At 38.2% G+C, this 24,315-nt stretch overlaps 1 pseudogene; it reads right to left on the bottom strand.

Annotated features, from left to right (window-relative positions):
- Window positions 1-5,860: 5,860 nt before the first annotated feature.
- LOC116149765 (small ribosomal subunit protein eS6-like) lies at window positions 5,861-23,460 on the bottom strand (annotated as a pseudogene).
- Window positions 23,461-24,315: the final 855 nt, after the last annotated feature.

The raw sequence follows: 24,315 nt of genomic DNA, 5'->3' as shown, positions 1-24,315 counted from the left end.
ATGCCCTTTCCTGGTTTTGTACTGCTGACCACCTCTTGATCACTTTCTGATTTTCCATTTGATCTTCATTATTTCTCCATCTCCCCACAGATCTAGTCACCAGCCCAGTGTCTCAACAGTGCAAAACCTAAAGCAATGGTATCTGAGTTTTAGTCTTTCATAAAACAGCAATCTTTATCAATGTGAAAATGACATTGTACTCTAACTACCCTCTAATCCTTGGTACCCAGGCACTGTAACCTCAGCTGTCGCCTCACAACTCCATGTTGGTCTGACTATAGAGCTTTTAGCAAAAGTGAATTCTTGTGAAGCAATTAAGAAAAGTCTAGGTATAGACCAAGCAGCCTTTCAACTGTGGGCATTTTTAAGGCTGGTCTGATTTTGAAATGGCTCCCTTAAAGACCAAATGGGGGAACGTCAAGAACTCTGGGCAGTACTTCAAAAGTCAACAGCTGCTCTGCATTCCCAGTCAATCCCAATTTGCCACTTGGCTGCTTACTGATGAGCTTTTGTACCAGTGTTGGATAGCCCCATAGTGTATTTTCTAGTTCACCCATTGGCTTGTCAAGCTTTGAGCAGATATCTGGTACCCCAGAAGTTTGGCTTCCCTGCAAAATAGCTTGTTATAAGGGAAAGAGTATTTGATTGGAAGTCAAGAGTCCAATTTCAGGTTTGAACTGTTCCTAATTACATGTATGGTGTTAGACAAGTAACTGAATGTATCTGGGCTTTAAGGATTTTTTTTGCTTTGTATTGTTGTTATTGTTAACATTTTATTATGGGAATTTCAAACATACACAAAATCAGAAAGAATAATAATGAATCCCACATAACTATCATCTACTTTCAATAACTGTTAATTTTGATTTATCTACACTCTGCCTTGCCCACTAGATTATTGTAAAACAAATACCAGACTTCATATTATATCCTTAAATATTTCAGAGTTTATCTCTGAAAGACTAGAACTATTTTGTTTTTTAAAATCACACCAACATTGTAACCAGGCAGGACCCTTGGGGCTTTCCTGAGACAGACCCCGCCCCCCATGTCCTCTGCTGTAACTCCTCTCTGAAGTACCCAGATAACAGTATCTGATGCACTTTCCTGAGTTGTTTTACGGAGGCTAAAACCCCCACCAAATGGAAGGCATTAACTTGACCTACTTGAAGCCTACTTGATGACCATGAGCATGTAGTCCCTGTGACACCTCCCTGTTGCTTCACCATCAGCCAATCAGAGAATTGTGCACAAGCTGATCACACACCCTCGGATGCCCCTCCCACACCTTGCCTTTAAAAATGCTTTGCTGAAACCCATCAGGGAATTTGGGGTTTTTGAGCATTAAGTGTCCCAGACTCTTTGTACATACGGTGCCTATAATAAATGCTGTGATTTTCTTCACCACAGCCCTGTATCAGTATATTGGCTTTACTGCGTGCAGGTGAGAGGATCCAAGTTTGGTTCAGTAAGAATTTTAGATACTAAAAACAATCATAATTTAGCAATATTTTAAAATATCCAGTCAGTGTTCAAATTGTCCTGATTGTCAAATGTTTTAAATGCCTTTTTAAAGGATCCAAATGAGGTTTACAAAATTTAATTGTTGAAATATTTCTTCAGTCTATTTTAAACTATAGATTCTCTCTCTCTCTCTTTCAACTTATTTAGAGGGGGAAAAAACGAAATCATTTGTCCTGTAGAGTTTCTCAGTATGAACTTTGCTAATTGCATCCTTGTAGTCATAATATTTAATACATTCTTCTGTCCCGTGTATTTCCTGTAGTTAGATCTAGTTGCTTGGTCATTTCAGGTACTAATTTTTAGTAACAGTGCTTATTAGGTTGTATTGTGTACTTCCATTATGAAGCATATTATGTTGAGTTATTCATCCTTTGGAATTGCTAGCAGCCATTGATAATCATTGTCTAAATCCATTATTTCATAAGGTATTGTGAAATGGGATATATTTCTAGAATAGCTTGTACATTTACTAGCTGCAGTACTTATATCAACAGTAGCTTCCTCTTGCAAGCTATTTTGATATCCTGCAGAATACATATATAGGAAAGGCAGTATAAATATTGGAACATTTCTCTGTATTCACAACTTTTTAAAAATAGTTATTTCCTTGGCATCTTCCAAAGGAGAGCAATGGGATTTTGTTTTGTTTTGTTTGTTTTGTTTAAGATCAGTATACACTTCTAGGTTTGATATGCTTTAATCCATTCTATTTATTATTCTTATTTACGCTAATGGGAACCTCTTCAATTAATCTAATAAGGCAAGAATACATAAAACACATTCACAGAAAACATGATAAGCTATGTAGAAAATCCAAAAGAAATGACAGAAAATACTCCTGGAACTAATAAGCAATTATAGCAAGATTGTAGGATACAAGTTTAATATACAAAAGTCAATCCCTTTCCTGGCAGTAGTGAAAAAGTATAATTTGACATTTAAAATGCCATACTGTTTACATTAGCACTCCCAAAAATGTACTTGAGATAAATCTAACAAAATCTGTACAAGATATATATGAGAAAAACTATAAAACTGAACAAAAATCAAAGAAGGACTAGGTGGAGAGATAATCCATGTTTGTGGATATGAATACAATATTGTCAAGATGTCAGTTATTCCCAATTTGATCTGTAGATTCAATACAATCTTAATCAAAATCCCAGCAATTTATTTTATGGATATCAAGAAACTGATTCTAAAGTTTTATGGAGAGATGAAAGACCTGGAATATTCAATACAATATTGGAGGAGAACAAACTTGAAGGACTGACGGTACCTAACATCAAGACTTATAATTTAAAACTAATGCTCTGCAAAAGACAATGTCAAAAGAATGAGAAGACAAGCTACAGACTGGGAAATAATATTCGCAAAATACTGACCAGATAAAGGATTCGTCCAAAATATACAAAGAACTTTTGAAACTCAACAATAAGAAAACAGTCTGATTTAAACACCGGCTTTAGGGGGAGGGTATAGCTCAGTGGTACAGCATGTGCTTTAGCATGCACAAGGCTCTGGGTTCAATCCACAGTACCTCCATTTAAATAAATAAATAAATGAACCTAATTGCCTCCTCCCCCTAAAAAAACAAGCAAAAAATTTTTTTAGAAAGTTAAGTCTTTTTTAAAAATTGTCTTTAGAAGATGTAGAGGAGGAAGGGAAGGAAGAAGAAGAGGAAGAGGAAGAAGAGAAGACATAACTGGCAAGAAAGCAACGCAAAAAACAGCCCCTGTCTCTGCAGTGCTGAAGTTGGATGTGGATCCAGACAGAAATCCCTGAGACTTTCTTTAGCGCGCTCGCTCTCTTTTTTTTTTTCTTTGTTTTTCAATAAAAAAGCCAATAATATAAAAACTTTAAAGTTATCAAGAAGTCAGATTGTGATGATGACCTTGTTCAAATCAAGCCTGAATAGGTAAAAAGAAAAACAGATTTTGTGACTTTAAAAATACTCCTAAGGTATTCAGGAAAATGTCCTTATGTGTAACATCTCCATTCTGAGTGATTCTGGATAAATGATGTGTGGCTGTAACTTCCTCCAGCCACACATGGTTAAATTATAAGCTATTATCCATTACAACATGATTGAATATATGCCACTTCAAACCAAGCCCAAGATAAATGACCTATATTTCAAGTTAAGCTTTTTACATTTGAACAGAAGACGACAACCTTGGACTATGACTAAATCCCAGAGCAGAAAGCCTGATATTTCATGTATTCTAAATATCATTGAGTCAAAGACAATGAAATTTGTTATATACTGTGATATTTGAGAATGTATGTGAGCTTTTACAATGTACTCCATGGTTCAGTACTATTAAGCACTGATACATCCTGCTGATGCATCGCATCATCAACCTGCCAGGAAGCCTTTGGAGAGCCATTTGTCCCTGGATCCAAATCAAATATGTACCCTGACTGTTAAAAAATATTTTGTTAGACTCAATGACCGAGCTATCTTTGACAGGACTGCCAAATGAATTATGACAATGGTTGACCGCTTTGGGCCCTGGGGCCATATTGCCAAAAGGAAAAAGAGAAAAATCTGTTCTTTCTAGTCTGATCTTATGCAGAACAAATGCATCACTCTTTCTGTTCTGAATTTCAGTTGAATTAGAAGGTTTTTGCACTCTTTTCTATTGGAACTTAACAGGGTCTGGAAGTCATATATCTTGAGTATTATTTGAAGTGGCATAAATTCATAATCAATGCACATCATTAGTTCTGAATCACAACAAAGTTGAGGCTAAATGGAAAGAGGTGTGTAGGAGCCTGACTTACCTGTGTTCAAATTTCAGCTTTCCCACTCATGAGGCTCCTAGTTTTAAAGTGGGAGAATAACAGCCATTTTTGGGGACTGCTGTAAAGGTCAATGGTGAATGTTAAGTGCCTGCCATATTGTAGGCATTCATTTAAAAGATAGCTTTTATTATTATTATCTAACAACAACGGGCTTCTTCTAAAATTGCTAACTTAAAGGCTAATGAGGATAAACATATGAAAACAATTATGTATAAGGCAGTGGGGAGCAGTCAACTGGGAAATGCAGAACCTGCCTAAAGGCCTTCATAAACAAACATTATCGCAAATAACAGTGTCAACAATAATAAATTCACTGTGCCACCCAAACCTACCCTGTCTGCCCACTGGTCTCTAAACATTCAAATTGTTTCTAATAATGTATTTAGGAAGAATCATCAGAAAGTATTTTGCCTTTGGGCAAGTTTATAGCTCAGATATGCAAAAGCAGCTTTTACTTTTTTTTGAAAAACAAATAGTTTCTAAATTCATTTTAAGTTCCACCTCACTCCTTTGATCAACACATTAGTAATTCTGCACATCCCAGCTTTGTTTTACTGCTCCCCCGCTGATTCAGAAAAACACAAACCCTTGGATTTTTTTGTCTGTTTTGTACTTTTGGGGGGGGTATTGAAGTACTGTAATATTTAAAATGTGTCAGTTTCCGGTGTACAGCATAATAGTTAAGTCATACGTGTACATCCATATATTCCTTTTCATATTCTTTTTCATTATAGGTTACTATAAGATATTGACTATAGTTCCCTGTGCTACACAGAGTAACTTGTTGTTTATCTGTTTTATATATAGTAGCTAGTATCTGCAAATTTCAAACTCCCAATTTATCTCTCCCCACCCTCTTCCTCCTCTGGTAACCGTAAGTTTGTTCTCTCTGTCTATGAGTCTGTTTCTGTTTTGTGAAAAAGCACGTTCACTTTCTCTGTCTGACTACCTGAACTCCCTAAGTCAACAGCAGCAGAGCAGAAAGGAGATGCAGGCCGTGTTTCATTTCCCTCAGGCTTACACCTCATTGTTACAATTTTCTTAAAGTCCAAGGTCTGAGGAATTATGTAAATGGCAGTAACTTATCTAAGACAAAGACTTAACTTTCAGCTTTATTGCATTTCTTTGTATTTTATTATTTCTCTACATTGTATTTTAGGAAAGTTTTGGAAAGTACAAAGATCTTACCTCATGGTGGGGGGGTGGAGAACTGTTTAAAACAATTACTTGGTTTTTAGTTTTTTTTTTTCCCCCAAAAAATTGTTCTCGTCCTGTAACTATTTGGGAGTTCACTTTCTCACAAAAGATGGGCTTTCTGAAAAATTTCCATTGGCAGTAATCCAATGTCATATTGCTTTAAATTAAACCCTCAAGTGTTTCACTTTCTCTTCCTTAGCACCACAAACAATTTCTTCCTCTTAGTGTTAGACTCAGTTTAACTCAGCAAGCTTCCAGAAGCAGTCCACAAGGCCCCAGAGGGCAGAAATTCAAACTTACACCTTGAAAGATGCTGCTAGGCTTTGTGGTTTTATATGTTCAACACAGTCGCCAGTGCATCGCCCATGTTCAGTTGTGGGGGTGCACTGGGGGCCAGAGTGTCTGTGGAGAGAGAAGGGGTTGAGAGTGCATCTTGAAGATTCCTAGGGGGTCAGAGAGGTACTATTTACGGAAGTTTTGTATGGCTGGAAAGGAATTTTAGGCAGTTGTGTAAAATTATTATCCAAAAATTTATCTAAGGATAAAACCCAGATCAGATCAAATAGTCTAAAGAAATGATTCATAATTCAAGATTCTAATATTGACTCTTTAAGTCGAAAACATTTGCACTTGCCCAGAATTTATTTCACCCTCCAAATATATTTATAACAATTTTATGACCTGTCATATGTATACAAGTCTACCAGCCAGAATTATTTTAATTCTATTTAATTTTTTCAGACAATATTTCTCCAAAGCACTGAAGATTACTTGGGGGTAAACACACAATTGGAGAGAAGCAGCAAAGGCTTAACATCTTTCCTCACCCAGGTCCCCCTCCACCCCCACCCCATCCCAACTCAAACACTCAGGTTTAACTAAGACAAAAAATATAGATCTGAAGAACAAAAGCTTAAGTTTAACCAAAGTGTGAAACCTCATGGGACAGGGACAGAATAAGGCAGAATAAGGTGGGCTCCACAAATGAAAGTCTGAGTTTGCTCCTTGGATTTGCTTGGTTGAAAATTGCTTTCTCTTCCCTGGAAGAGAATAGATCAGATGTGACTCTTTTTTCTTTTTCTTTTTTTTTTTTTTCCCTATGGAGTGACTCTTAAGAGTGGCTTTCAAGCATTTTGTTAGGAGTCTCTCAATCCTTCACTGTGTATTCCTTTAGACTTTGCCTTTCTTTTGAATTCTGTAGTTCAGTTACCTTTTGGTTGATTTGTGTTGCTGATGATTTGAAGACGGTTCTGGTTCCCTTTGATTCAGCTATTTAAAAAGATTTACAGGTGGGTCTCTTTAGTCATGCCCTGAAAAGGTGATAAAAATTTTTGTAAGCTATTTAGAGATGCCCCAATTTAACATAATTCTACTCTCATTTCTCTTCACCTTATCCAGATATCCATTAAGCTGTTTTATATAGGCGAAATATGAAAGGACAAGGCTACTGTGGTATTTCTTAACCTGTTATCCAGACCACAATATTTTAACAGGAATGAAGAGCCAAATGCAAATTTCCATTCTCTTTGTATAACATTTATGCAATAAAGAATAAATTGAGGACATGATTTTTCATTTCTGAAGTACTAGGGCTAGTAATGCATGAGCTGCAGAGAAGCAAGCACTAATCTATCTCGCTGCTAAGAAATGAAATGTCAGCTAGAGGAGCTTGTTCTTACTGGCACTCTTTCAGAGTTCTCCATCAAAAGCAAAGGAAAAAGCCAGTCTTTTTCCAATTGCATTATATCACAGTACGTCTACCCTTTTTTCATGTGTCCTGATTTAGTTCCTTCATATGGAGTATATAGAAGCTTTCTTTTTTTCAAGGCTACCTCATTTGACTTCATTTTCACAATGAAATAAGAGATTTTTTTTTCTAAAGAAAAGTAGGATGGAAGCAAAGGAAATACTTCTTTAAAAGAACATTTGTTTCTTAATAGTGGTTGTATTTCTGGGCTGGCGTTTTACCTGCTATGGGTTTTGGGTGGTGTCACAAGGTGTGTGTGTGTGTGTGTGTACCTGATCAGTTCTCTTCACTCGTGTTATTGGATGAATTACTTCTCTGGTGAATTGAGATCAGAAATTTTTAGGTGAATTTAGATCACAAGTAATATTAATGATAATAAAGCAGTTTCATATAATAGGTGGCTGAAAAGCCTGAGCGCTTACTAATTGTTTAGTTTTTAAAGGTGGGGCAATTATTTTTAAACATATTTCTTTGCAAAACAGTAGGTAATACCATTAATTTTTCTAGTAGAAGTGCATTTTTAAAATAATGTATTTATTTACAAAACACTGAACTTAAAGAACAGACTCACTTTTTACAAACTGGTTTTAAAAAACATTTATTCAAAATAATTTAGACTTAAAGGAAAAGATTACAGAAACCCACACTACCATCTATGCTTTATGAAATGGAAGTATCTATGGACATTTTGTTGATTTTCCACAAGTGTGTCTTCCTGTAATGAAACATATGGTTACATCTAAGTAAAGTAACACCTCCTTTATTGGACTCCCTCAGGGATTCTCTATTTCAAACAGTGAGATTTTTCCAGGTAACTGAGGCTTTTCTCTACAAAGATTTTTCAAATATTTCCTTAGAAGTGTACCACATAGGTCCATCTTTTTTTTCAAAGTGCAGTGTTGCGGGGAGGGTGTAACAAAGTGGTATAGTGTGTTCTTAGCATACACGAGGTCCTGGGTTCAATCCTCAGTACCTCCACTAAAATGAATAAATAAAACCTAATTACCTCCCCTCAAAAAAAGACAAAACAAAAAAATTTAAAAAGCAGTATGAAACATAGTTTAATCTTTAAAACATAGCTTAATCCCTCCTTTGTAAATGTGGGCTAATGATAATACTTAATTTGCAAGAGTGTTTTGAATGTTTTTTACTAGGCTGTGTCTCTGCCGCAAATGAGTCAGGTGCAGCTCATAAAGTTATTCGTGAGTTCCTCAGGATGCACAGGTGCCTCCTCTACAAAATCTGAGGGGGTGGGGCTGGTGAGGAGGAGCTCTGTCCTAGCCAATCACGCCCTGTTCTGTTTTACTTCCGGTAAACTTACCGCGAGGAGCGGCATCCGGCTCCCCGTGCCTCCCGCCCTTCCGCGGGAGTTGTGTTACTGTTCGGGGCTGACAAACCAGAGCTGAATTTCTTAGCCTCCCAGGTAGCGGGTACTGATGAACACTGGAGCCTTACCTGTGAGTAAACAGCTTAATAGTTCCAAGAATAGTGGTGTAGCATCAGGGAGCCTGTGCTTGTTGCGAGCCTTTCTTGTCTCTTCCTTCCCGCTTCTTAATTGCGCCGCCGTGAACTGGGACAGCTGGATACGCACCCCTGACGTTAAGAATACCTTGCATTACCTTTGATTGGCTATTGCTTCTGGGTGGAGAGGAAAACATAAGTAAAACTGTCTTAAAGAAAAGAAAGTTGGGGCTGTTATACTTCAAATACAAGTGGTTTTCAAACTTGTTTTGGCAGCAGAATCCCTTTCCCAACTTCCTAGGCTAAAGAAAGTGAAACAGAGCTACATCCCACTTAACTCAGCACCTCCTCTCAAAACAAGGAGGCCCCTTGGAAAGAGACTCCTCAGAGCCTAGGGCCTTCTTCTCTTTCTATCCCTAAACAAAATATTCATTTTAAAACTCGATTAATCACTTTTTGATTCTCCATAATAAATGTAAAAACCAGGATAATAGTAAAGAAAGACATTTTAGTAGCTCTAACAGGCTATGACCTTGAATACTACCCACCCTTATGAAGGGAAGCCAACCTTCTCCCACGTTTCAGAATTTCAATGTAGAGATATTTTTTGTTTTTTAATCTTGGCAGATGTTTGTGTTCCTCAGTGGTGAATTTCTCTACATGCCTTTCAACACCTGCCATCCATGGAGAAGCCAACCTATTCAAGTTAGTACTCATTATCCTCAAAGTAAGATCAGCTGGGATCCTATTATGGGCCTGGTCTCGATGACTAGTATATCCTATTTTTAATCTCTCAGCACTGATTTTTAAGATTTTTGAGTCATCTTTTATACAACGGGGAGTAATAAAAAGAATATTGGAGCAGAGTGAAAAAACTTAGAATATGACAACAGTGAAATAATGTGTGAAATATCTTTGAAAATGTGTTGTATTATTCTTTGATTTATAAAGACGTTTTGTTTGAGGGCCCATTATGTGCCAGGGACCGGGCTAGGTACTGGGGATGCAGCAGTGAACTAAACTGAATCTCTCTCCTCGTAGTGCTTACATTCTAACAGAGACAAATCGAGCCATAGATTTACTCGTTACTATTTTCTATTACATCATCATCATCATTGTTATTAAATAGAGCAACTTGGCCTATTTGTGCCATGCCTAACATTTGGATTGTGAACATAGCATGTTTGACGTTCAAAGGTAAAGACGGGTTTGTGTCTTGCCTCCTATACTACCTTGATAGATTCACAAGCAAATCAATTCATTTTACCAGAGACACTTCCTCATTTGTAAATGTGGGTAATAATAATACTTAAGTCGTCAGATGTTTTCAATATTTTTTAATATGGAAAATATAGTCTATATATCTTAAAGTGCAATACAATACTACACCGACAGTTATATATCTATTCATATGGTATCTTTCTACAGAGAAGCACAATGTGATGTCCTCACTTTAGCTAATTAAGGTATCTTTTTTTTCTAAACATATGGTAAAAAAAATTAATTGGAAACAGTGTTCACTGTTCCAGATAATATGAATTGTGTTCATGTTGCAACATTTAAGCTATATGCATAGCCATGAATTGGCCAGTGTTTTGCCAACAGCAGAGTAAATGACAACAATTCACATATCAGTTCTCCATTGTTCTGATTACAACCTTGTACATGGGAATGATTCATGGTTTACTTGCTTTTCAAGTCACAATTTCATGCAGCATCATTTATCTTCTATCAGCAATTTATACTCAGACCAAGAATCCACGTGCTGATCTCTTGTATGTCACATTATTTCTAGTCTTGGACAGCCTCATTCAGACTGTAACATCTTTAATGTAAATGGTGCAGATGGCCTTGAAAAACACGAAAACTCAAACTTTCATTTATGTCTACTTTATGACCATAATTATTTTGCCTAGTAGAGAGAGTCTTGTTCCATGCTAGGGGCAGAGTAGTTTCTTCAGTAATTTTTATCCGCTGAATATTGTAGCATGTGTTATCGTGTGTTTATATTTCACATATCAAAACCAATCTAATTCCAGGAGAACCACATGGGTTAGAACCATAGATTTGAACCAAATGAGAAAAGACAGATGATAGAAAGAGGGTGGTCTTTAAGATGGGCATTCATTGATTCATATTTTCATTCAGGATGCATGTTGCAGATGCTTACTGTGTACCAGGTCCTGTACTAGGACCAGGGATACACGTTCCCTGTCCTCAGGTAGGAAGAATTTAGTGCGTGAGTGAATGACATAAATAGTTACAAAACGCAAATAGGGGTAGTGGGAAGAGCGCATGAGGAAAAGGCATGGAAACAAATAAATTAGTGCAGTCTAGAATAGGCAAATCCACAGAGAAAGATTTGTGAACGGGGAGGTGGAGGGATTGGGGAACTATACTTCTAACAGAATGGGATTTATTATAGGGCCGAGGAAAATGTCCTGAAGTTAGGTACTGGAGTTGGTTGTACAACCTTGTGAAAAATATTTTAAAAACCACTGAATTGTATACTTTAAAAGGGTAAATGTTGTATGAATTACACCTGAATTTTTTTAAAGCACAGAATGCAGGTTCAGGAGAACCATGAATTTTCCAATGTAAGTGGATGTATTAGGTTCCAGGATTACAATAACAAAATACCACACACTGGGTGAATGGGTGGCTTGAAATAACAGAAATTTATTGTCTCATGGTTCAGGAAGATGGATGTCCAAAATTAAGACATTGAAAAGCCCTGTTCCCTCTGTAACTCATGAAGGAGACTCCTACGTTCCCTCTCCCCAGCTTCCAGTGAAACCCATCAACCTTTGTCATTTCTTGGCTGGGACCTGCATCCTTCCAGTCTCTGCCTCTGTTGTCACATGGTGTTTTCTCTATAGGTCTGTTTCCAAATCTCTCTTATTAGGACACTGGTCATTTGGGTTAGAGCCTATCCTGGTGACTTCACCTTAACTTGATTATACCTGCAAAGACTCCATTTCCAAATCAGGTCACATTTTGAGGTTTCAGGAAGGACATGAATTGGAAGAGAACACTATTCAACCCCTAACACTGGAACATAGAGAAGAAGAATGTTTGGACTTGGCGATGCACCTATAATGCTGTATTAGGAGTTTGTTCTTAAATTCCTAGGCAAAATGTAGTTTTGATTTTTTGAGCTGGGAAACTAACAACTACATGTTAAGAGAATTAGTCTGGTGATAACTGGTAGGATGATGTGGATTTAAAAGAGACAAGAATTAGAAAAACCAAAAAGGAAAGTTGTAGAGAACATTGAGGAGGGAAAATCCTCAACTTGAACAAGGAACCCATACCCCCACTGTCACCATTTTAAAAAATCCACAATATTCTGTAATTAGCCTGCCTCCAGGGCTTAAGAATGGTAAAATGCTGATTATTAGTATTGATTGTTTTGTGAAAAATTATACAGTGGAAATGTATTTGCCTTGCTCACCAGTAAAAACACAGAGAAGTAGAGACATTTAGAGAATATTTTAGGAGATGAAATTCTGAGAATTTGTTGCTGGATTAGATATGCTGAGGAAGAAGATACCAAAGAAGGCTTCTGGTTTGTAGTTTAGATGAATATGTAAATCATTTACTGAAGTAAGGGATGTTGGAAGAGGACCAGTTTGGGATTGGGAATGGAGGTAGAGATGATGAGTTTAGTATTGCACAAGCTGAATTTGAGATGCTTTTGATATATATTTAGTGGTTATGTAAAGGATCTGAAGTGCACTTGTGAGTTTGTGTATAGGAGATAAATGAAATTAGAATATGGGTAAGATCTAGAGTAGAGAGTACCTAGTATCATGAGGGGCTCTGAATTGAAGATCAGGGGGGAAGATGAGCCTGCAAATTACACAGATTGGGAGAGACAAGAGAGGAAGGAAGAAAACAGCAGAATTTCTCTACTGAAAGCAAGAGAAGGGGCCATTTTAGATGAAGACCATGGTCAGTAATGTCCAGTGCTATTGAGAAGTCAAGATGAAGATTTGGCTGCCTGGAGATAGCAGATGACTCTAACCAGTTACTTACCATTCCTATGCTGATAACTCCCAAATCTAAACTCTAGTCCAGCTCTTTCCTAAACCCCAGAATCATATCAGTACTTCATTCTTTTTTATGACTGAATAATATTCCATTGTATGGATATACCAAACCTTGTTTATACATTCATCAGTTGATTGACATCAGGTTATTTCCACCTTTTGGCTCTTAGGAATAATGATGCTGTGAGTATTCATGTCTTGTTTGAACATATGTTTTCCTTTCTCTTGGGTGTGTACCTAGGAGTGCAATTGCTGGATCATAGGGTAACTCTGTTTAATGCTTTGAGGAACTGCCAGATTGCTTTCCAAAGCAGTGCCCATTATCTCTTGGCAAGATTACAGCACCAACATTGTTACTGCTCATCTTGCTTCCATCCTTGCTCCCCTACAGTCCATTTTGTCTGCTTGCATCCCTCCAGTGTATCCTCGGTTTAGTCAGAATAAAGCCAAAGCACTTCGAATTACAAGCTCCCACACAATCTGGCCCTGTGTGACCTGATTAGTTTTATCTCTTGCTATGCCTCCTCCCCTTGCTTATTCACTCCTTATCTCTTAGCTGTTCCTTGCATGCACCAAGCACACTTCCACTGCTTATCTGCTCCTTCTTCCTGGAACAGACTTCCCACTATATCCATAGTGCTCTCCTTACCTCCTCAGGTCTTTATTCATATATCTCCTTCTCAGTGAGGCAGTGAATACTCCATTACTCCTTTCCTGTCTTCTGTGTGTGTGTGTATGTTTATTTTTATCCATCATATTTATTACCACTGAATGTATTGTGTAGGTTGTATTATATCTGGTTTCCCCCCACCAGAAAGCTAGCTCCACAGAGGTAGGGATTCTTAGGTTTTGTTCAATGCTGTAGCTTTAGGGCCTAGAGTATATAGTAGGATTAAAGAAAAATTTGATGAGTGATTGAATGATTATGTGTTGAGCCTGGCAGCCGTACTGGAAGAGGTCAAGTAATGAATGGGAAGTGAGGACAAGAGTCAGTGAGAGTAGATACACTTCCAGTTTGAGAATGAGAGACTGAATGTACACCAGTCCCTCTGCTTTCTCTCCTGTTACCAGAGATTAAGGGTCCATGCTCTTAACTAAGGCCAACTCTCCACATGTACCCAGGTTCTTGTTGGGAGGAAAAAGTTTTTCTCTACCAACTTAGATACAGATATTCAGAGGCCTGAAAATAAACAGATTAACTGGAGAAAAGACGAAGTTTCTTTAAAAAGAGCACATAGGAGTTGCTTAGTGATGACTAACTCACAAGATGGCTAGAGATGAAGGTTTATATACCAGCTTAACAAAGAGCAGTGGGAAGATCTGGAAGCTTCTATTGGGCTTTTTGGTGCTAATGGAAATGGGCAATCTATCTCCTTCCTGGCTGGGAACTTCCTCCTGGTGGAGGATGGGGAGTATGGCAGCTGAATTCCTGTTTCCTAGTAGTGTATGTCACCCTTCTTTCAAACAGAAAACTCCTTCAGAGGGGGGTCAGTGAGCAGCTGTATTTTCAGGAGGTTTTGTTTATTTAGATAATGTCTTTCTGTGACTGCTGTCTATTCAGAGGTTTTCAGTTTAAAATAATCTTCAGACCACTTTGGTAGGCTGCTCTTCCTTCAGTCTCATCCCCTGAAGCCTGCACAGACAGGTGCCCTTGATGCACCCTGTCAGGAAACCAGTCACGGAGAAAACCACATGATGGTCCCCCTGGATGCTGAGCATGGTGCAGGGTCCTGGTCAGGGACATCACCCCTGCAAAGATCTCCACTCAATCCTGCATCATTAATTTTCCCTTCTCAGCCACATCATCTTGTTACATACAAACATTCTGTTACTCTCCCCAGTTTGTTTTTTTTTAAATAATAATACCCAGATACATTTATTGAATAAATAACCATTAGCTACTACAAGATACTGAATATAGTTCCCTGTGCTATACCATTTAAACTTGTTTATCTATTTTATATCTATTAGTATCTACAGATCTCGAACTACCAGCTTATCCCTTCCCACCCCCTTCCCCCCCAGTCACTGTAAGTTTGTTTTCTATGTCTATGAGTCTGTTTCTGTTTTGTGAATAAGTTCATTTGTTTTTGTTTTTGTTTTTTTTTTTAGATTCCACATATAAGTGATATCATATGGTATTTGTCTTTCTCTTTCTGGCTTACTTCACTTAGAATGACAGTCTCCAGGGCCATCCATGTTGCTACAAATGGCATTATTTTGTCATTTTTTATGGCTGAGTAGTGTTCCATCATATAAAGATACCACAACTTCTTTATCCAGTCTTCTGTCAATGGACATTTAGGTTTTTTCCATGTCCTGGCTATTGTAAATAGTGCTGCTATGAACATTGGGATGCAGATGTCTTTCTGAATTAAGGTTCCCTCTGGATATATGCCCAGGAGTGGGATCGCTGGATCATATGGTAAGTCTGTTTTTAGTCTTTTAAGGAATCTCCATACTGTTTTCCACAATGGCTGCACCAAATTACAAGTCCACCAACAGTGTAGGAGGGTTCCCTTTTCTCCACACCCTCTCCAGCGTTTATTGTTTGTGGTCTTTTGAGTGATATCCATGCTGACTGGTGTGAGGTGATACGTCATTGTAGCTTTGATTTGCATTTCTCTGATAATTAGTGATACTTGGTCTCCCCAGTTTTAAATAAAGGAAAATCAACCATTGGCTTTAGTAGAAAAATTTAAATATATACTGGGTACTGGATGACACCTAGGAATTACTGTGAGTATAATTGTTACCAGACTCAGATTTGGCTGCTTGCTGCTCAAAAGCCAATACTCGAGAGATGAGTATTGGTTGGAAAGGGAAAGTTGCTTTATTCAGGATGCTGGCAACCTGAGAGAAGGCAGAATTATGTCCAAAATCAACTCCAAAGATTCTGCTCAACCATGAAAGTTTTTAAAGGGAGAATCATTTAAGGAGGGGTCAGGGTCTTTGTTATCTTCCACTGTATACAGACTTTCTTCTGATTGATTGGTAGTGATGTTCCAGGAATCTTGTGCTCAGCCTGAAGTCACCATCCTCCACCTGGGTGGGGGCCTTAGTTACTACAGAAGAACTCAAAGATGTTGTTATGTCTATTTCTTGTGGAGGAACCAGGACCCTGCCCCAGGGCTGCACTGTTCTTTCCTAACTGCTCCTTTGTGTCTGCATTCCATCCTCTCCCTGATGAGCAATGTTTGAATGTGCCCTTTGGAACGCAGGGAAGGTCAAGGAGGCTGAATGAAGCCTATTTCCTATAAACAAGAAATGGGAGACACAGAAAGGATTTGTACCCAGGAGGGCCCCACAGGGTCCTGCTCAGTTTCATAGTCACAGGAGACCACAACAAGATCAATAAACACAGGAGGCCCTCTGTTCATCCTAATTTACAGCAAGTCCTGTCTTCTCCCACAAGCTTGGAATGAAGTCTGCACAGAAAGGGAGAGAAAAACTAAGGGTTCAGACCAGGGAAGGGCCTGGAGAAAGTGAAGCAGTGCTCAGGGAGACTGCCCTAGGACTGCCAGGAAGGCACCTCTGTGTGCTTAGAGGAAAAGCTTAGTGAACTGTGATGCCTGGAACTTTTGCCGTTGTCTTTGGGTAAAACATTTAAAATTATGTTGTGGATTATTTTGTCTCGATAAAAAGTTGACTCAATTTTAAGGGACTAATTTTGAATACGTAGACTTATGAAGTTAAAAACAAACAAACAAACAAACTGGGCAGCAGTCCTAATTTTAATCTAGGAAATTGTGTAATAGAAATTTTCAAAGACTTGAAGAACTAAGTTAAATAATCAATATTCTGCATTGACTATATAACCCATCAGAAGGAAATAGCTTTTGGAATAAAAGAGCAAGCATAAATGTAATCAGCCAAGTTGTCAGATTCCCCCAAACCATTTTGGTGTTCTAAATGCCAATCCCCAGACAATCCTTAGATTCAGAACAGAAAAGAAAATACTAGCACTTACTTCTATAACTTACTTAATATTAATGGTCTTAAATGCTCATAAACACAGCCTAGAAATTGCCAATCCTGCACTTCTGTTAGTTGCCTTTCCCTGCACAAAGCGTATACATTCTCTATTAATTTCCTAGTTAATTCAAAACTAGCTAGTGTGTTTCTATAGATAGATATCACCAAAGAGGGGGAAAAATGGTGAAAGAAAAAAAAACTGTCTTATGGTTGTTGTTGTATTACAGTTCTCAGCAATGGATTAAATTATATCCAAAATACCAGTGCATTACTAATTCCTGGAAAAATGACCTCACAGTGAGGGGCTTCTCTAAGTCACTAATGGGTTTTAGGCAAACCTCCTTAAACTGCCAGATTTAAAAGAAAAATCTGCTGGGGACCAGTCTCAGGGTTAGGCATCCTCCACATAGGAGGGCACAGCCAATGGTTGAGACAGATATTGTTGTGTAATAAAGAATTTGACTAGCCTTTGTCCCCAATTCCTAGGAGGGAGTCGCTAAATCCTTGGAATTTCCAGAAGGAAAGGAGTGTCTTTGTTATTCATGGTGGGCCCCTTGGGCCACACTGGGAATTATGCCAATGAGGTGACTCCTGGTGAGCCCTTGGGTAATTTCAGGATGCAGGCTTGAGAAACTAGCCATGTGATGAGGAGGTTGAGGCTTTGAGCCATGCATTTATAAGCCCAACTTCCCAACTTGCAAGAAGGGGAAGGGGATTTAAGATTGAGTTTAATCTCATGGCTAGTGATTCAGTCAATCAAGACTGGGTCGTGAAACCCCAATAAAAACTCTGGACATCTGAAGCTCCCGTGAGCTTCCAGGTGATTGATACTTAACAATGTGCCAGGTGGATCACGCATCATGAGGACAGGGAACGTTTTTGTTTGGGATCCTCTCAGACCTCACCCGCTGTGTCTCTTCATTTGGCTGGTTCCAGTTTGTAGGCTTTATTATAAAGTTACAATCCTAAGTATAATGCTTTCCTGAATTCTGTGAGTCATTCTTGCAGATTATAGAACCTGGGGAGGTAGTGGGAAGCCCCAAATTTGTAGTCAGTGGGTCAGAAGTATGAGTGGCCTAAGAGCCTGCAACTGGTGTCTGAAGTGAGGGGAGTGTGGTGGAGCACTCCACCCTCCACCCGTGAAATCTGACCCAGCTCCAGATAGCGAAAGTCAGAATGGCACAGCAGATACATACACAGAAAACTTGAGCACCTGCAGTAAGTGCTCGCAGGGGGCACACGGAGAGGTGCACAGAACCCTTTCTCTAAGGATGAGTAACACATTTAGCAGTTGTCTCTTGCAATGACTCTAAGAATGTTTATTTTGTAAAAATGGAAAGTAAAAGGAAGAAAATAAAATCACCCAACTGAAGATGATCAAATCAATGTTTATATTCCCGACATATTTTCTTCTACACATCTTTTTATGGATTTTTACATATTTGAAGTAATGCTATAAATGTGATTGTTTTTATTTCCACTTAGTATGTCCACCATCAACATTATTTTTTGACGTTAAAGACTCATCAGAGATTTTCATTTAAATGGCTACACAACACACTATCGTATAGATAGGATGTAGTTGATATAAAACTTTTGCTAACTTTGAGCCCTTGGGTTGCTTCTGGCTTTTGATACAACAAATCTTGCTAAGATGAATCTTTATGTATAAATCTTCATCCACATTTCTGATTATTTACTTAAGGTAAACTTTAAAAAACAATGTCTGATCTTATTTCTTACTTGTAGAAAATCTGATTTTTGATTGGCCTCAGACTTCAAGTTAGAAGCTCTCAGACAAGACAGCCTCTATCTCTTGGCAATTTGTTCCTGACATTTTCCTTTGGTGTCCTTCATCCTCTTGGCCAGTGGTTAGCATATCCTGTGGCCTCTTCCTTTTTTTTAATTAGTACACTGTTTCTTTAGAGCAGCAAGCTGACTTTGGTCTTGCAGGACAGGTGGAATAATGTAACACTGAATCTTGGGCACCAAGGTTTCTCACCTTCTCTGTTCAGGGGCTTTCCACAGCATACTGGGAACATCATCTTCTTTATACAGATTGAAAAATTTGTGGATTCAGCCAGCTCTTTGGGGTACTAGGCGTTCAAGCACAGTAATACAAGTGCAGCCAAAAATATCTTTCTCCCCCCCCCTTTTTTTTTTAAACAGTAACCAAATTGAGAACACTCAGATTGGCATATACTAGGCATCCCCTGAGCAGATTTGTTCTTTCTTTCTCTTATGCTCCTTAATCTATTACAGAAGTGCCCCTTACTCAGGAGCAGGTGCACTGGCTGTGGGTCACAACACCCAGCCTTGTGGAGAAACCTGTTCCTACCACCAATTCAGACCATATAGCCCTTCCTTTCTTCACCCAGAGCATAGGCGGCAGCTTCTGGAGCTAAACATTTCTCATAGAAGGTTCAAAGTTTGCATGCGTTGTCCACTTCAATTAGTTTCTGGCAGCCCATCATTGGGAAAGAGATGTTCAGCTTTCTCTTGAAACAGCCTCTGAGGCACCACAGCAGAGGGTGATAAACTCTTGAAGTAGAATTCCTGAGTTTAAAGGATTTGTTTTTACAACTCCTGAAACCTGATGCCAAACTGATATACAGAAATAGGAATTTGTACTCCTGCCAGGCATGTGCAGTTGTCTAACTTAAAGCTCATTTGCCAAAACTAAATCATTTACTTAAAAAATTGGAAATCTAATAGTCCGTCAAAACGTATTGCTTTAATATGCATTCATTTCACAACTTGTGAGGTCAGCTGAATATTTTTTCATACCTCTTAGTTAATTGTACTTTTTCGATTTGAGAACTTTGCTCTGAGTATTCACTGGGATCTTAAGTGTTTAGCTAGTTGTTAAATATATATATAATACATACACTACAGATTCTTTTTACAAAAGACTGATTAATGTTAAGATAGGGTGTTAGCCTTTTATGAAGTTACGATATTTACAAGTCATGGGTTTTTTCATAACTTTCATGTTTTATATCTTTGCATATTGAGGATTATGTTTTTGTGAAGTTAAAAAAAATGTTTTGATATTTTCGTTTGTGCTTGTGTGTTACTCAGATGGCCTTTCCAGAAGGGACTCTGCCCAGTGACCAGGTGTATGCTTAGCCGCAGCCTCCAGGTGTTAGGCCTTTCAGGTTTTACCTCAGCTTTTGAGCTAAAGGCTCACTATTTTCAGGATGATTTTCAGCCAGTGAGAGAGCAAGGCAGTAGTTTAAAGCCTGGCCATTTCTGCCCAAGGCGGAAACAACAATTTTTAAAGGTTCTATCATATATAATTATTATAAAATATTGACTAAATTTCCATGTTGTTCAGTATATCCTTGTAGCTTATAAGTAACAGTTTCTACCTCTTACTCCGCTACCTCTATCTTGCCCTTCCCCTCTTCTTCCCCCTATTGGTAACCACTAGTTTCTTCTCTGTATCTGTGAGTCTGCTTCTTTTTTGTTATATTCACCAATTTGTTGTATTTTTTAGATTCCACATATAAGTGATACCATACAGTATTTGTCCTTCTTTGACTTATTTCACTTAGCACAATGCCCTCCTAGTCCATTATATTGCTACAAATGGCAAAATGTTGGGGGGGTTTTGGCTGAGTAGTATTCCATTCCTTATATTCCATATATATATATATACACACACACACACACACACACACACACACACACACACACCCCCCACATCTTCATTCATCAACTCATGGACACTTAAGTTGCTTGTAGAGCTTGGCTATTGTAAATAATGCTGCTCTGAGTATTGGGGTGCATATATCTTTTCCAATTAGTGTTTTAGATGTTTTACCTATACACCCAGGAGTGGAATTGCTTGGTCATATGGTAGCCCTATTTTCAGAATTTTTGAGAAATTTCCATACTGTTTTCCACAGTGGCTGTACCAATTTACATTCCCACCACACAATGAATATTTGTTGAATCATTCATTGACTGAGACAGGAAAAACCATTATAAGCCTATTACTTATTTAGACTTTTAAAGGTAATTCCCAGAAGAACTAAAAAATCAAAAAGGTTAAAAAATTGCTGCTGGAAATGGGCCTAAACGTGGAAAAGGCTACATGGGAAAGGGATGCTTTTCTTAAAAACCCTCTTCCCTTATTTGATTGTTTCTATCTTGAACGTGTATTACTATGATAAAAATTCAAAATACTTTTAAATAAGCCAACATGGCTGGAAAATCATGGAATGATAACAGTGTAGGCAGGCTAGCCAACAACAATTTGCTTTATAGTAAATTGCTCTAAATATGTTTTGGGAGCAAACTATTGAATCTGCGAATGGTAGATACAGATGGTACAAAACAATAAACTTCTTTTTGGTGTTGGATGTAATTTTAAATAGAATCCTTTTTATCATGCTTGAAAGGGACTTCAATCTACTTACCGGATCAAGCTTTATATTATTACATTATGTTCCACATTTTTCACAATGAGTGTAAACTGTATAGGGTGTCATCATCATTCAAGGCTTTATGTAAAATGTGATTTTTTTGCTTCTTGAAATGTGGGTGGAAAAATAATAGAAATAATTTTTCATACACAGATAGCTGGCATTTGTGAATGCCTGCTAATTTGAGGAGGGAGGTGGGGAGAAACGGATGGAAGTAACAAAAATAATTTTGTCGAAGGCTGCAAGTGACATCCATTCAAACAATTGCTTTTTCAGAGTCCTCAGGCTTGTTTCTATTCAGTGTTTGCTGAGCTTTAGGGAAGGCTGAATCCCACCATGGCAAACTGCCATCTTTGTCAGAGCAAAGAGCTGTTTACATTCAAGGCACATAAGAAGTACAATGTGAAGTAAGAAACAGTGTGAGTTCTATTACGGCTGATTAGTCCATTGTACACTGTTTCAACTAACATCTTCCTTGTGCTAAAAATAGTGCCAAGCCACGGGACCTCAGGCAGCATGAGCCATCCGTACTGTACTCTTTCACAAGACTGCCAACAAAAGCTGCCTCTAACTCCCCGGAAAAATAAAAGGGCCACTTACTAGCTTCAGCGTCCTCCAAAAGATGTAGTTTATCTGAGCTGTTTGGAAACCTTGCAGAAAATGAGGTGTAGAGAACACACAGCTTCTAAAATGTGGGTCTGTCTTCTTGGTAACTTTCTTTTGTTGTTATGATATTTGATGTGAACATCATAAAGGTCAGTGGGTTGCTATTAAACTTGCATCCTCAGCTGTTGCTTAATCATAGAAACAGTGGCATGAGTGCATATATTGATGCACTGGGCATCAATAGCCTAAATAAATTAAATAAGTCTCTCTGTTGGAAATGACAGAAGGAGAAGGAAGTGGTATGAATAAACTGAGTCCCAGATCATTTCATCACAAAGTCAGTAGCTCTTCTCATTGAAGGGGAGCAAACAAACTGCTTTCCAGTCTCTTGAAATTCTGGAAGAATTTGCACTTCAGTAATCCCACATCCAGGGGCAATCTCTTAAGAACTCAGCATTACCAATCCTGAGACTCAACTGATAAGCACACTCTCCCCACTCTCTCACCCCGCCCTCCCCCAGCATTAATCCTCTTAAAGATCGTGCTAAGTAATGAAAGAGTGTGATGAAAGAACCCCACCCTTTTTATTACAGCCACACAAAATGCTTGTTGTAAATGTTTCATTAACAAACTGCTGGACTAGTATTTAATATCCTTGGCTTCCCCTCCCCCTGGATCCATTGGTAGGTGCTCCTTCGAGGAGCATGACTAAATGTGTGATTTACACATGTTTAAGAGAAACATTCCCACACTTGAATGCTGTTCCATGACAAAGGGTGGGGAGGGCCTGAGAGAGAGGTGTTGAACCCATTGTCGACGTTTTAATTTACAGTTCCCCCTTCTTTGTGGACCTTAAAAGATAAATGACTTCCACCCACTTACCCGTTTATGTTTCATTTCTCAGGCTTCTTTCTAACTGCTGGTCTCTGTAAGTGCCCTTGGTGAGATAATTTGAGGCTGGTCCTTTTGGAGACGTAGTTAGATGCTCTAATATTCTAAGAAAAGCAAGATGAATTCCAGTGTGTATCCACTGTGCAAAGAATCCTCTTCCAAACCACAGAGAGGCCAAAATAGATGACTTTACTTTGAATATGCCAAAAGATGCCTGATATTTTGGGGAAATATGCATCCTATGTTTTTTCTCTGGAGTTGTCTAATTAGAATCTGATGTTTTATGTTCTTTAGCTAATCTAGTAAATCCTAACAGGATATGTGTATTATCTGATTTTTTAAATGTGGCATTTTGGTATAAAAATAAACTTGCCTTTGAGACAAGCAAGATATGCCGATGGCACGATGGAAATGAATTAGTCAATATCCAGTAACAGAATGTATTGATGCAACTTGAAGGTACAGAATCAGTCTCTTAAAAGCAGAGTTTAAGTTAAATCCTGAGAGAGGATTCATATCCAGATGAGTGCTATTGAGCCAAATCCTTAGAAAAAGCATTTATATTGCATTCCAGAAACTGTAGGCTTTGAAATTAATATATAAAGAAACCACACACACTGATGTAGCCACTTTTTATTCGTGTCTTTGCCCTGGGTATCACTCATTTAACATCAGTTTACCGTGAGCATCGGGGCATAGATGAAGTCACTCGGTTTGGGTCAGAACCACCTTTGGTCAGTGTGTGTAGTTGTGTCTTTAGCACAACCATGGTCTGGTTTCAAAGTGAATAGATTCATTTAGATCAACAATGCCCTGGGGGATAAATGCTTTAATGTATTCAACCTTAGAAGAGCTGAAAACATCAATACCTTCATAAAGCCACTTTGATTTGTATTGACTCTGGTTGTGCTGCTAATTCATATACATCATTGTTTACTTCACAGTGCTTTTAACATGACTTTTGATTTATAGAAATCGTGATTCAATTTCTCCCAAGAAGTGGTGAGCTCAGACCTCCCCATCTGACATGACACAATTGAAAGAGGAACTCTCTTGTCACAGCATTAATAAATTGCCGTATAACAGTTTATGTGCATTTAAAAAAATTTTTGTGGTAACAGGTAACAGCAAAGTAAATTGCCCACATAAGGGCAGTCAGTTATCTAAGCATGTTATTAATGTGTTCACAGCAAAACTATTGATTTATACTGGGGCAAAGTCTACAAGCTAGATGCATTTCCCCTCAGAAAATCTGTGTTAAGCAAAGGAGCAAATTCACTGGACAAGGCCATGTCCTGTCATTTGTTTAGAGCCAAGCCCTGAGAGACTTCTATGTGCAGGAAACACGAGGACACATTACATATCAGCATAACTAATATCCCCTGTTCCATGAAAATAATACAGTCGGCCTCTCATAGGAGTTTGAGTTTTGTTTGTTTGACGCTATGTACAATGGAGACTCAAAACTCTTTTCTAGCACTTCATTGATTTCTAAGCCACTTAAATAAATGGCTTTAAACCAAGCCAGTGGGCTTAAGTGACCAGATCTGGATTTTGTTTAGTTTATTAGTTAGTTCCCAAATTTAAGTCAGGATTGAAATATTTTGGATCTTCTTTCGTTGAA

This window comes from Camelus dromedarius, chromosome 3, assembly GCF_036321535.1.
Source record: "Camelus dromedarius isolate mCamDro1 chromosome 3, mCamDro1.pat, whole genome shotgun sequence".
NCBI classification, from domain to species: domain Eukaryota; kingdom Metazoa; phylum Chordata; class Mammalia; order Artiodactyla; family Camelidae; genus Camelus; species Camelus dromedarius.
Note: the sequence above shows the minus strand (reverse complement) of the source record. Positions and strands in the feature narration are given on the sequence as shown.